The 14,804-nt window shown below is 45.7% G+C and overlaps 1 non-coding gene across 1 annotated transcript; it reads left to right on the top strand.

Moving 5' to 3' along the window:
• LOC137430411 (U5 spliceosomal RNA) lies at positions 1 to 116 on the top strand. The gene has a single exon (XR_010985053.2). It is a non-coding gene; the product is annotated as a U5 spliceosomal RNA (small nuclear RNA).
• Positions 117 to 14,804: the final 14,688 nt, after the last annotated feature.

Below are 14,804 nucleotides of genomic sequence, written 5' to 3'. Positions count from 1 at the left end.
ATACTCTGGTTTCTCTTCAATTCGTATAAATCTTTCGCCTTTTACTAAAGATTTCCGTGGAGAGGAACATTCATGAGTGTAAATATTTTTTGATGCCCTGTATACATATACGGGGCGATCCATAACGAAAAAAAGAGTTATTACTGGCAAAATTGAGGATTTTTCATGTATATTCGGCAATTGCCTTTGTTAATTGGCAGTTTTTTTATATTTTTTTTGCGAAGATGTTGATAAAGTATGTTGCTCACTCCGGTTTGTGTATTTGTCTCTCCGCTCACTTATACTTGCCAACAGGACACAATTTCAAACTGACCTTCACTAAACGTTACCAAATGGTAGGGTTTGTGGCTTCACAAAATCCTATATATTTTTGGGGTCAAAAGGTCGACCACTCTTTTCAAATTTCTAAAATCGTAAATTTTCATCCAATTGACTTGAAATTTGAATAGGATCGGCTAACTGAATTCAACCACCAACTATTTTTGAGATCAGCATAGGCCAAAGGTCAACCACTTTTTTGAATTTCTAAAATCCTCAATTTACATCCGACTGACTTCAAGTTTGAAGAGGATTTTTATATCAGCTAATTGAATGTAACCACCAACTATTTTTGAGATCAGCATCGGCCAAAAGGTCAACATAGGCCAAAGGTCAACAACCATTTCAAATTTCTAAAATCCTCAATTTTCATCCGATTGACTTGAAATTTGAAGAGGATGTACATATCGACGAACTGAATTCAACCACCAACTATTTTTGAGATTACCTTTGACCAAAAGTTCAACATAGGCCAAAGGTCAATCTCTTTTTTCAAATTTCTAAAATCCTCAATTTTCATCCGATTGACTTGAAATTTGAATAGGATTTACATATCGGCTTAATGAATTCAACCACCAACTATTTTTGAGATCAGCGTAGGCCAAAAGAGCAACATAGGCCAAAAGTCAACAACAATTTCAAATTTCTAAAATCCTCAATTTTCATACGATTCACTTGAAATCTGAATGGGATATACACATCAGTTAACTGAATTCAACCAACAACTGTTTTTGAGATCAGCATAGGCCAAAAGGTCAACATAGGCCCAAGTTGAACCACTTTTTCAAATTTCTAAAAGCCTCAATTTTCATCCGATTGACTTGAAATTTCAATAGGATTTTCATAGCAGCCAACTGAATTCAACCACCCACTATTTTTGAGGCTAAAAGGATGCTCTACTGAGTGCCATTGCACTTTGTTCTGTTTTGCCAAGTATCGATCTATGAGTGATTTTTCATTTGTTTGTATGTTTGTCTGTCCGCTCACTTATACTTGCCTACAGGTCACAATTTTAAACCGATCCTCACGAAACTTCGCCAAATGGTAGAGTTCGTGGTCCGACAAAATCCTATATGTATTTGAGGTCAAAAGGTCAACATAGGCCAAAGGTCTACAAGTGTGTGTCTACCCTCAGGAGTGCCAGGAAGCACTATCTCTCCTCACTCAAGTACGAACTCTCAAACCTGTCTCCTTCCTCCAAATCCTGGTGGCGTCTGGTCAAATCCGTTTCTGGTGTTTGTTCCCCCTCCATCCCCTCCCTTACCTCAAATGGCCACACAGTTGACATCGCACGTGACAAAGCCGAATGCCTCAACTCTGTGTTTGCCTTAAAATCTTTAGTCCCAAACCCATCTCTCTCTGTTCCCACCTTTCCCAGTCGAACCCAACTGCTCCTGGACTCTGTGTCCTTCTCTCCTGACAAGGTGGAGGAGTTTTTGTCTAACCTCGACTCTGATTCTGCAACTGGACCAGACGGCATCAGCCCAGGGTCCTAAAATCCTGCTCTGCCACTCTATCTCACCCTCTCTCTGTTCTTTTCACCCTATCTTTTGCTCAAGGTCATCTGCCAGCATCCTGGAAATCAGCAAACATTACCGCTTTACACAAAAAAGGTGCAAAAACAGATCCTTTTAACGACAGACCAATCAGCCTGCTCCCAATTATCAGCAAAGTCATGGAATCCATCAATGCTTCGGATATGAAATCTTTCCTCTTCTCCAATGGCTTGATCTCTGATCATCAATTTGGATTCAGACCAGGTCACTCTACTCTGGACATGCTGCTTCTCCTGTCTCAACAATGGATGGAGGTCCTCAATGCCAAACAGGAAATTAGAGCTGTCTCCCTCGACATATCACGTGCCTTCGATACGGTCTGGCACCCAGCTCTGCTCACCAAACTCTACTCCTATGGTATCCATGGAAATCTCCATGCATGGCTTGCGGACTTCCTCTCTGGTCGTAGTCAACGTGTGGCCCTGAATGGATTTCTCTCATCTCCCCTTCCTGTTCAGGCTGGAGTTCCCCAAGGCAGTGTGCTGGGCCCTGTGCTTTTTCTGGTCTTTATCAATGATCTCTCCGACTCTCTGGAAAATCCTCTCTATCTCTTTGCTGATGACTCCACTCTCTGCCGCTCCATTCCTCTTCCCTCAGATCGGATCGGAAATAGGATTTACATATCGGCTTAATGAATTCAACCACAACTATTTTTGAGATCAGCGTAGGCCAAAAGAGCAACATAGGCCAAAAGTCAACAACAATTTCAAATTTCTAAAATCCTCAATTTTCATACGATTCACTTGAAATTTGAAATGGATATACACATCAGTTAACTGAATTCAACCAACAACTGTTTTTGAGATCAGCATAGGCCAAAAGGTCAACATAGGCCCAAGGTGAACCACTTTTTCAAATTTCTAAAAGCCTCAATTTTCATCCGATTGATTTGAAATTTGAATAAGATTTTCACATCAGCCAAATGAATTTAACCACCAACTATTTTTGAGGTTGAAAGGATGCTCTACTGAGTGCCATTCTACTTTGTTCTGTTTTGCCAAGTGTCGCTCCATGAGTGATTTTTTATTATTCTGTTTGTTTGTCACAAACTATTCTGTTTGTACAGGTTGCAATTCTTAACCGATCGTCATGAAACTTCACCAAGTCGTAGAGGTCGTCACAATTGAGAAGCCGATTGATTTTGAGGTCAAACGGTCAACTCAAGGTGAAACTTCTAAAATCATAAATTTTCATTTTAAAAATCGTCACTTTTCACCATATTAACCCGAGATTTGATCGATATCATCAATTTTAATTTGGATGAAATGGACAATTTATTGGAGCAATGGCATCCTTTTGGGGGCGGGGGGGGGGGTGGATTTTGCGTGCTCTGCATAACGTCTTCTTGTTTTAGTATCTGCCAGATAGTATCAATCAGATCCACCTACTCAGGTACTGATGGCGTATTAATGGGATAGAAAATGTAAACATTTCAGTCTGGTGGAGGTATGCGCTCCATCGAGTCCTGTTCTATCTGCTTGTCAATCGCCTACAGGGTACTACAATATCTTGTCACCTATTGTAAAAGTTGTGACGTTGCCTTTGGAGCTTCATAAAAGAGCTTGATGCACAGCAGCACGACCAAACCACTGATGACCTTAAACAAGCAGTGAAACTTCCTTTTAATCAGACCACTCCAAAATACTCCGGGAAATGGCCCACAGAACATGGCGCACAATTATTCGCTGTAATGACAATGATGGAGCACAAACGGATCCACTGGACACTTGAGGCTTTAGTCACGTGCTGCAAAATGTGTAATAAAGTTACTCAGTGAAATAGTGTAATGCAAAATGTGTAATGAAATTAACGAGTGCTGCAAATGTATGTGGTATAACTTGTGTAACCATTCAGTGTTGTCAGCTTATATGATAAAAGGCAAAGTCACAATCTTTACAAGCGGTGACAAGACATTGTGGCCACCTTATGCAGGTCGTAGTTCCATTGTTCATCGTGAAACCTAAACATCTGGTCGAGCTAGTCAAAAGCTTATTGTTTTTGAGGTCAAGAGGTCAACGTTTCATAAAATCGTCAATTTCCGTCCAATTGACTTGTGATTTGAACAGGGTTTGCATATCGTGTGACTGAATTGGTTCACCCAACCAAAATCTAGAAGCCTATTGTTTTAGAGGTCCAAAAGACCCAGATGACCCAAAATACTCTGAGGACCCAAAAAAAACCCCGAGTCCAGTCGGCAGGTGTGCTTCAAGGAAGTGAAGACTAATGAAAATTTGGTCCAATGGAACAACGGGCTCCCTAGTACTATGAAATAACTAGCTTTGACAACGTGAGGATCTCTCTGGGACTCCTCAAAACTGTAGCAATATGTATTGGAATCAACATTTGAAAAGTTTTAAGCTGAAGTTGGCAGAACCTGGAGTTTGTGAGTTCTTGTTTTGGAACTTGGAGTTCGTGAGAAATTCATGGAACGTGTGGGATTTGATAATGCTCAATATAGATGCCATTAAGCCGTGAGATAATGCCATTCTCAGAGAGCCTCCTCAGCGTCGACGAGTCTGGCATTTCACTCAGGCTGACTGGAACGGTCTTCAAGCAGCCATCAATCATTTGGACTGGTCTCCCATCTCCACTGCCTCTGACATCAACTCTTCCTGGGAATTTTTCCAAAGGAAACTGCTCTCTCTCATGCACAGATTTATCCCATCTCGTCTTCAGTTGTCATACCCTTCCTCCCGTCCATGGTACACGGAATCTTGTGGTGAGGCAGTTGCCATGAAGCAACTTGCCTACACTTCATGGAAGGCTAATCCAACTGAAGGAAATCTCCATTCCTTTCACAAAGCTCAGAACAAGTGTGTGCCTACCCTCAGGAGAGCCAGGAAACAATATCTCTCTACTCTCAAGCATGAACTCTCAAACCTGTCTCCTTCCTCCAAATCCTGGTGGCGTCTGGTCAATTCTGTTTCTGGTGTTTGTTCCCCCTCCATCCCCTCCCTTACCTCAAACGGCTACACAGCTGACTCCGCATGTGACAAAGCCGAATGCCTCAACTCTGTGTTTGCCTCTAAATCTTTAGTCCCAAACCCATCTCTCTCTGTTCCGACATTTCTGTTCCCACACACTAGACTGGTTCAATTTCCAGCAAATGTGATTGCATGAGGCATTTTTGAGGAAAAGCAAACAAATAGGTTTTTCTTAAAGGGAATTTTGTGCTGAATATGAATATCTTGTTTGTGTTTCCCAAAATTGCCTAATTAGGTCATTAATTAAGGTCAAAGGTCAATAAGTGCAAAATTCAAGTTTTCACAAAAATTGTTTTATTTTTAATATTCAATACAGTGGTAAAAAGATTTTCCAATATCTATCATATTAAGCCATACATTGCATGTCAAAGATTTGAATTTAATGGAAAATGTGAAAGAAATTTTCACTTCTATGGAGCATATCTCCGTAACGGTTGACCTTTCTACGGAGTGCCATGTCAGTCGATTTCCCTTTGATGTTTCATGTCAAAATGCACCAGTGAAAAGAGTATATGGCATATCATCATTGTCTAGGTTCAGGGGAATGAGACTTTGTTGTTTGTTTTGCGAAATTTGCATAATTATCCACCAATTAGGGTCAAGGGTTAATTAGTACAAAATGCGAATTTTAATGAAATTTTCGTAAGGTCCTATTTGACGTCGCCTAGATGAATTTACAAGAATTTTCTGCATATCATTCAAATTAAACGTCATATTATGTGCCGAATATTCAAATTAAATGAAAAATATGATAGGAATTCTTGATTCTATCGCCAATATCTCAATAACGGTTCAATTGCCAATATCTCAATAACAGTTCAATTTTGGTCACATGGATTTGTCTTTTTTCCAACGTAGGCCACCAAAACTGAGTTTGGTTTCCTCTCTATATATGACAACAATATATCTAACAATATTGTAACGAATTTGGAAAGTGTAAAGAATGTGAGAACTGGTTTGCGGTGTTTTAACTGGCCCTCGTAGAGTAAATAAGATCGAAAGACGTCCCCCTAGTTAATTCCATGAACCTACAGACAGGCCACGATATATCTTTTTAAATAGCTTATTTCCTTGTTCTATGTAGGCTAAATATGTGTTTAGTCGGCCCCGCTCATCCAACCCAGAACAAGGGGTTTGGCTAAGAGAGGGCGGAGCGGGAACCCCCGAGAAAGTGCGCGAAGGTTCGGTGAGAAACCAATATAAACCGCCCCGGGACGCACTCTTACCCTCTTGCTCTGACCCTGTCCTCTTGCTTGCTGTCGCTCTTTGGTGCTGGGGAGAAGGAAGACGCCTGAACGAGCAGGTGTGACCGAGCCTGCGAGCCGTCGTGCAACCAGCTGCGCTGCAGTTAAGAGGACGCAGGCCACGAAAAGGGCGCGCCAGGCAGCAATACACGTGGAAGCTGAACCTCCCTTGCCTCTCAATAGCCATCCATCCTCAAGCCATACCTGCCTGCAATTTTCCCCGTGTAAGTGTGAACGTCGTCTGTCTTGAATGTTGTCCGGGGGTTTATAAGTAAACTGCATAGATAAGCTAACGATTCACTGTGTGACTGCTCCTTCCATCCATTGCTTGTAAATAACTTGATCGCTCCTTCTTTTTGCTTGTGTGTATAATAAATCCTGTTGTTCCTCCGTACTCTGTCTTCTTCTCTCTTCCTTCTCTTTCGGTCGCTTTAGAGGTTTCCAAATTGAATACCTGTGGCGCGATTTGGTCAACGTTGGGGGAGTCGGGCTAATCGGGGATCCTGTAACGGTCGCGGTTGACCATCCGCTCGGCCCAAAGTAACATCTTGTCCGCGACCCGTAACAATTGGTGTCAGGAGTGGGATGGGAGACACGAGGCAGAGCAGACGCCATTTGGGAGAGCTGAGAGGATTCAGTCGTGATAGGGTGAGTCTGAGTGAGTATATCAAGACAAGAACAAGAACTAGAAGGAGGTATGTACGGTGCGAGTCATATAATATATTGTTTAGTTATCGTCGATGAGGAATTTGGGGTCGGGATGCGTGGTCGGCCTGGGTGACTTGGTCTTGACTAGATGCTAGGCCGCACCTCATTTTGTCCAATAAAGTGGTTTTAAAATATTTTTTGATGGTTCTTATGCTTATCATTAGATGCATAACGTTCGTAGCGAGGTGTGGATATATGGATTGACATCGGATGGTCTGGGATTCGGGATTTAGGAGCTTCGAAGTTTTTTCATTAGGAATATATGCGATTTGTTTTGGGGGGCCCTTAGAGCTAACGGAGGCTCGGATTTTAATTCTGATTCCGGATTTCGCAGTCGCTAGTACGTCTTAACACTCGACAGAAACTGGCCCCGCGAAATTTCCAGGATTTTCGGTAAAATTACTTCAGGGTAAATTTTCATAGGAAAACCCCATGCTAAATTTTCGTTGCCGAAGGACTTTATTTTTTGCGAAATTCATCCTGACTTCGCGTCTAGGAGGATACAGGGGTATCTGTGGATAACGGGAACCTTTATTTGGCGAAATTCGGACTGGTATTGACCGAGTTATTCAAAATATTAACTTATATAAAATTGCCGTTTAAGCCTGTAAACGCAGTGACGTCACCACGCTCCGCGGCTCGACTTTGGATCCGGAGGAGATTTTGTTACATTGTGCACGCCTTCGTTTTATTTCCAAATTAGAATCTGTTTTCACTTCTGCCGCAAAAACGACATCAGTGCATTGAGTGGGGTATTTTATTTGGTAAAAATCCGTCGATTTGAAGTACGTGAAAATAAAATGTGATCGTGGAAAATCGTAGCGAGGGGCCATTTTGAATCGGTTTTCGATTATTGCACCGGGTTCTTCTACAGGGTTGGTTTTCTAAGGCTTATATCAAAATATTAACTTATATCAAATAGGTCTTTTAAGGTGAAAACGCGATGACGTCACCACGTCACGCGGCACGAATGCGCGCCTGTGTCGTTGGAGGTATTGACTTCTATAGGGTTGGTTTTCTAAGGCTTATATCAAAATATTAACTTATATCAAATAAATATTTCAAGGTGAAAGCGCGATGAAGTCACCACGTCATGCGGCACGAATGCGCGCCTGTGTCGTTGGGGGTGTTGGCTTCTGTAGGGTTGGTTTTCTAAGGCTTATATCGAAATGTTAACTTGTATCAAATAAATCTTTTAAGGTGAAAGCGCGATGACGTCACCACGTCACGCGGCACGAATGCGCGCCTGTGTCGTTGGAGGTATTGACTTCTATAGGGTTGGTTTTCTAAGGCTTATATCAAAATATTAACTTATATCAAATAAATCTTTTAAGGTGAAAGCGCGATGACGTCACCACGTCACGCGTTCCGGTATTTGGGACCGCAGGGACCGTGTATTTGGGACCGTGGGTGGTTCCGGTATTTGGGACCGCAGGGACGGAAAGTGCAGGTACGGGGTGCCAGTCACTCCCCAGCCGGCCCGCTCTGAAGGTTCGGATCGGGACACCGGGATTCATTCCGGTCGCCCGGTCGGCCCGGAGGTGGGGGTGCGGGGCCTGTCACGGAACGTCAAAACAAACGGCCTGCCGGGGCCGCCCAAAAGTCGGGCGTGAGGGGCGCGTCCACTAATGGAACGCCTCTCGCTTCCCAGATCGTTAAGTTCCTCCTTGCCCTCGCAAGGGAAAGGCTAGGGTCAAGCTCTTCCAAATTTCCAAACACTAGAAATCGGACGTCTCAAATTAATTAATTAATTTGTTAATACATCTCAGTCGCCCGCGACCTCTCCAGCGCGGGCGTCGAACCAGTTCATTTCCGGTGCGACCGGGCCGAATATCGGCCCGGCCGTGGCCAAAGCCGTTTATTCTGCCGTAGTACGCTAACGCGTAGGCTCGCGCGTCCCTGGTCCGCCGGGGCTCCGCGGGTGTCCTACCGTGCCTGGCGCCGCTATTCTCTCAAACTTCCGGGAGTAGGTGCCAGTGCCCGGGGACGGAGTTCGCTGTCTAAACATGGTAGCGCTAGGCCAGTGGGACCGCCGGGACCCACGTGCACTCACAAGTTGTTCTGTGCGTGGGCGGCAGTATCAGACCGGGGCGCCCAAATGCTCCCCGGCTAAAGTTATCCTGGAAGCGTCCACATTGTGCGGACAAACCCCACCAAGTCGAGGGCCACGTGGTCAGGAGAACCTCGTCCCTTCTGGTCACACTGTGCCTATCGGCCGGCCTCAAAGACCGAAATAGTGACTATGTCACCCTATGTAACCCGAATGTTAATTGTTACGGGTCGCGGACAAGATGTTACTTTGGGCCGAGCGGATGGTCAACCGCGACCGTTACAGGATCCCCGATTAGCCCGACTCCCCCAACGTTGACCAAATCGCGCCACAGGTATTCAATTTGGAAACCTCTAAAGCGACCGAAAGAGAAGGAAGAGAGAAGAAGACAGAGTACGGAGGAACAACAGGATTTATTATACACACAAGCAAAAAGAAGGAGCGATCAAGTTATTTACAAGCAATGGATGGAAGGAGCAGTCACACAGTGAATCGTTAGCTTATCTATGCAGTTTACTTATAAACCCCCGGACAACATTCAAGACAGACGACGTTCACACTTACACGGGGAAAATTGCAGGCAGGTATGGCTTGAGGATGGATGGCTATTGAGAGGCAAGGGAGGTTCAGCTTCCACGTGTATTGCTGCCTGGCGCGCCCTTTTCGTGGCCTGCGTCCTCTTAACTGCAGCGCAGCTGGTTGCACGATGGCTCGCAGGCTCGGTCACACCTGCTCGTTCAGGCGTCTTCCTTCTCCCCAGCACCAAAGAGCGACAGCAAGCAAGAGGACGGGGTCAGAGCAAGAGGGTAAGAGTGCGTCCCGCGGCGGTTTATATTGGTTTCTCACCGAACCTTCGCGCACTTTCTCGGGGGTTCCCGCTCCGCCCTCTCTTAGCCAAACCCCTTGTTCTGGGTTGGATGAGCGGGGCCGACTTACTCCTCCCCCCTATGACGAGGGGGGCGACCCGTCTTCTCTAGCCACTCCCCTTGTTCGTAATGGCCGCAAATGCCGAAAACCGGTCAGCAGCTGCAGGTAATGCGCCGCCACGTTGCACAGCAGTTCAGTACTGCAATAAACGCTTGCTGTCAAAGCTCAAGTGGGGGAATCTCTGGCACTTGAGCTGCCATGGATCATCGGAGGGGCCTACGCTTATTTCGTTTGATGCAATGCAGAGCCAATCTAGTGGGAAACACATATTTAGCCTACATAGAATAAGGAAATAAGCTATTTCAAAAGATATATCGTGGCCTGTCTGTAGGTTCATGGAATTAACTAGGGGGACGTCTTTCGATCTTATTTACTCTACGAGGGCCAGTTAAAACACCGCAAACCAATTCTCACATTCTTTACACTTTCCAAATTCGTTACAATATATTAGAAAGGAATATGTCACCTTTTTTATATTTCTATATTTTATATTTATATTTCACCCCCTTAAACCAACACTGATGAAGTGTCAAATAACCGGATTGTGGCAATATCCGAGCATTGGCGTTATTTAGTCTTGTTTTTGCATGTTACAGTCTCCGAGTCACTGCATTTGCATGCGTCCGTACACTTCAAATCCCATTTCTTGCACGAACACCTATCACTGGTGCAACCCTTGGTACAGCCACATTGTACAATGCCCTTGCATGCTTTTGGGATAGGGGGTAAAGATGTGAGCACCGGTGAGAGAAGACCATCGGCCAGCTTCCATCCAGCAGAGTCCATTGGGGAAGGAATTACTGGGTTTGGATTGCACGCTTCTCTCCATATGAAGCTCTGGTAATTTGCACGCTGTATATGGTGATGTGCAGCATCACTGGATGGTGGCATTGATTCTGGTGCCTGACATTTACTGAACAGCTTTACTGAACAGCGAACATATCACATGTTCTTGTGATATCACATCTCACGAGATGATATATCATCTCACGTTCTTGTGATATCACATCTCATGTGATATCACATGATATCACTTGTGATATCACATCTCACGAACATATCACATGTGAACATATTACATGTCCCTATCACATGTACCACAATTCCTACCATGAACAGCGAACAGCGAACTTCTCACATTTTCCATTAAATTCAAATCTTTGACATACGATATATGGCTTAATATGATAGATACTCGATAAACTTTTTCGCCACTGTATTGGATATTAAAAATAAAATAATTTCTGTGAAAACTTGAATTTTGCACTTATTGACCTTTGACCTTAATTAATGACCTAATTAGGCAATTTTGGGAAACACAAACAAGATATTCATATTCAGCACGAAAATCCCTTTCAGAAAAACCTATTTGTTTGCTTTTCCTCAAAAATGCCTCATGCAGCTTAAATAAGCACATTTTTGAATTTCTTGCCTATACGACACCGCTTTACACAAAAAAGGTGCAAAAACAGATCCTTGCAACGACAGACCAATCAGTTTGCTTCCAATAATCAGCAAGGTCATGGAATCCATCATTGCTTCAGATATCAAATCCTTCGTTTTTTTTTTGTTTGTTTTTTTGTATACAAGATCGAGGCTCGTGAAAGAGATAAGAGCTCTTCGCTAAAGAGTTCTTCTCCAATGACTTGATCTCGGATCATCAATTTGGATTCAGACGAGGTCATTCTACTCTGGACATACTGCTTCTGCTGTCTCAACAATGGATGGAGGTCCTTAATGCTAAACAGGAAATCAGAGCTGTCTCCCTTGACATATCACGTGCCTTCGATATTGTCTGGCACCCAGCTCTGCTCACCAATCTCTCCTCCTATAGTATCCATGGAAATCTCCACACTTGGCTTGTGGACTTCCTCTCTGGTCGTAGTCAAAGTGTGGCCCTGAATGGGTTTCTCTCATCTCCCCTTCCTGTTCAGGCTGGAGTTCCCCAAGGCAGTGTTCTGGGCCCTGTGCTTTTTCTGGTCTTCATCAATGATCTCTCCGACTCTCTGGAAAATCGTCTCTATCTCTTTGCTGATGACTCCACTCTCTGCCGCTCCATACCACATCCCTCAGATTGGCAGTCTGCAGCCTCCTCACTCTCTGAAGACCTGGACAAAATCACAGACTAGTCAAACAAGTGGAACATGTCTTTCAATCCTGACAAATCTCACACTCTTACTATGTCTCTCTGAAAAGACCGTCTGGAAAACCCTCCCATCTACTTTCTCAACAATCCTCTCCAATAAGTTCTGTCACTCAAGCTTTTGGGTCTCACTATCTGCCATGATCTTTCCTGGGAAAACCACATTTCCAAGCTGGCCTCCAAAGCCAGTCGCCGACTGGGCATACTCCGTCGTGTGAAGTCCTTCCTTGGCACACCTGAGCTCCTCACCACATGCAAGGCTTCCATCTGCAGCTCAATGGAATACTGTTCCCCCCTCTGGGCCGGTACTCCTGCCTCACACCAAGCTCGGCTTCACGCTGTTGAAACCAAATCTTTCAGAATCATTGGAATCTCCTGCGATGAAGCTGATTCTGAGGGCCTTTCACTCACTCACCGCAGGCAGGTTGGTGGTCTTTCTGTCTTCTGCCGACTCATCTCTGGCCTTGCCACCCCCAACCCTGTCTGTGCTCTGTCCCCCAAATATTCCTAAAGGTCGCACAAGATCTGCCTGCAACCCTCTCATGGTTAAGCTGCCAAAATCAAGACTCTATATTCACGTTAACTCCTCTTTTCTCCCGCCTCTGGAACAAACTCCCCCACTCCCTTCAATCACACTCCTCCCTCCAGGTCTTTAAAACAGCTGTTCACCACCATCTCTTGTCTTCCCCCATCCAAAACCTTGATCTTTTCTACCCCCGTTAATTCACCCCAGAGCCACTTTTTTGAAATTCCGACTTCTTTCCTGGAGGTCCTAGCAGTGTCTTTGTGTTTTATACTTCTCCCACCCACCCCCGCGCCCTTCCGGTGACTCCTCCCCCAAGCCCTCTCCCTCCCACAGATCTCCCGATGTCCCTGCTCTCAAATGTTGTACTTGTGTGCTTCCCTCTCTCTCCCCATCTTGTCTCCCGCTCCCTTTATCTGATGTTTTATGTGTCAGTTTGTCTTTTGTGATTAATGTTAGCTCTTACACGAGCCTTGATCTTGTATACGAAAAATATATATATACCCCTCCCCCTCTCCTCCCCTCCCCTCCCCTCCCCCCTCTCCTCCCCTCCCCCCTCCCCTCCCGTCCCATCCCCCTCCCCTCCCCCCATCCCCCCTCCCCCGTCCCCTCCCCCTCCCCTCCCCCTCCCTTTCCCCCATGCCCCTGCCTTTCCCCCTACCCCTTCCTTTCTGCCCTACCCCTTCCCCATCCCCCTCCCTTTCCCCCATGCTCCTCCCTTTCCCCCCTACCCCTTCCTTTCTGTCCTACCCCTTTCCCACCCCTCTCCTCCTCCCCCTCCCCTTCCCCTCGCCCCCTCCCCCTCCCCTCGCCCTCCACCTCCCCTCGCCCTCCACCTCCCCCACCCCCTCCACCTCCCCCATCCCCCTCGCCCTCCCCCTCCCCCACCCTCCCACTCCTCCCTCCCCCTCCCCCACCCTCCCACTCCTCCCTCCCCCACCCTCCCACTCCTCCCTCCCCCCCACTCCTCCCTCCCCCCACCCTCCCACTCCTCCCTCCCCCCCACCCCTCCTCCCCCTCCCTCCCGCTCCCCCTCCCACTCCTCCCGCTCCCCCTCCCACTCCTCCCTCCTCCTCCCCCTCCCTCCCGCTCCCCCTCCCTTTCCCCCTCCCCCTACCCTCTCCCCTTCCCCACTCCCCTTTCCCCTCCTCTCCCCCTCCCTTTCCCCCATGCTCCTCCCTTTCCCCCTACCCCTTCCTTTCTTTCTGCCCTCCCCCCCAATCCCCCGCTCCTCCCCTCCCCCCTGTTCCCCTCCCCTTCCCCCTTCCCTCCCCTCCCCCGCCCGGCAATGCCGGGTACTTCTGCTAGTATATATATATTAAGTTACCCAGAGTAAAAAGCTGGGAACAACAGGGGAATACAAATGTATCGCAACTAAGACGAAACTTGAGTTTGGAAGCAGTGAGGTTCAAGAAATACCTCAAAATGTATTCATTAAAATTATGGAATGATATTGGGATCGTGCTGTGTTGGTGAGATGACTGACATTCGGAATTTTCTTCAAATTGAGCCGGAGCAACTCGAAATGACGTCATTACAATTTGCGCTGTGATTGGCTGCTTCATTTGAACGTGAGGGGAGATCCTGAGAAGGTGTTGATTTTATATAACTAGGGCATGCCCGTACTATATCTATATCTAAAATTATATCCCCCCCCTCTATTTACATGAAATGGTTTGGTCCAAAGCGAACGGCTTGCGAGTGGTGACAATCCCCCCCCTCTATTTACATGCAATGGTTTGGTCCAAAGCGAACGGCTTCCGGAGTTTGGTAAAGAAATCGCCATCGCGTGCACAAACGCGCAGGAAAGCGAATGAATCGCAAATTCGTTTTTATTAGTTGTAAAACATAGTTTAACGCCAACATAGTTTGCAAACGTGAAATAAATGAATACGCTCTCAAATGTGCCATCCGAGGCAGAGTGTGCCCGCCACGTTCGGCACACGCGATCGTTCGCTGCTCTCTGATTGGTTGAATCGTTTTTTGGACATAGCTCGGTAAGTAATTGTCCGATTAATATGAAACCTTGAAAAGGCACATCCTCGGGTCCCCAGCAATATACCTGGCAAGTTAAAAGTATATCGGACCCGTGGTTGTCGAGAAACAGCGGTCACAGACAAACGTACAGACGTACTGACAGACAGACAGAGATTACTGGAATTATAGATAGATAGTCGTGAAATGAAGAATAAATTCTCCATAAATTCAGAAAGTACTGATGGATTATGATAGCATGCAATATCCTAAATGAGGGAATAATGTAAAATCAATCATTTAGGATGACTTCGGAAACACCATATATGTCAAACCGTGATGTGCACATAAAAGAATGAGAATATACCGAATAAGTC

This window comes from Myxine glutinosa, chromosome 6, assembly GCF_964187855.1.
Source record: "Myxine glutinosa chromosome 6, kmMyxGlut1.1, whole genome shotgun sequence".
Classification (NCBI taxonomy): domain Eukaryota; kingdom Metazoa; phylum Chordata; class Myxini; order Myxiniformes; family Myxinidae; genus Myxine; species Myxine glutinosa.
This window is presented reverse-complemented; position numbering and strand designations above follow the sequence as displayed.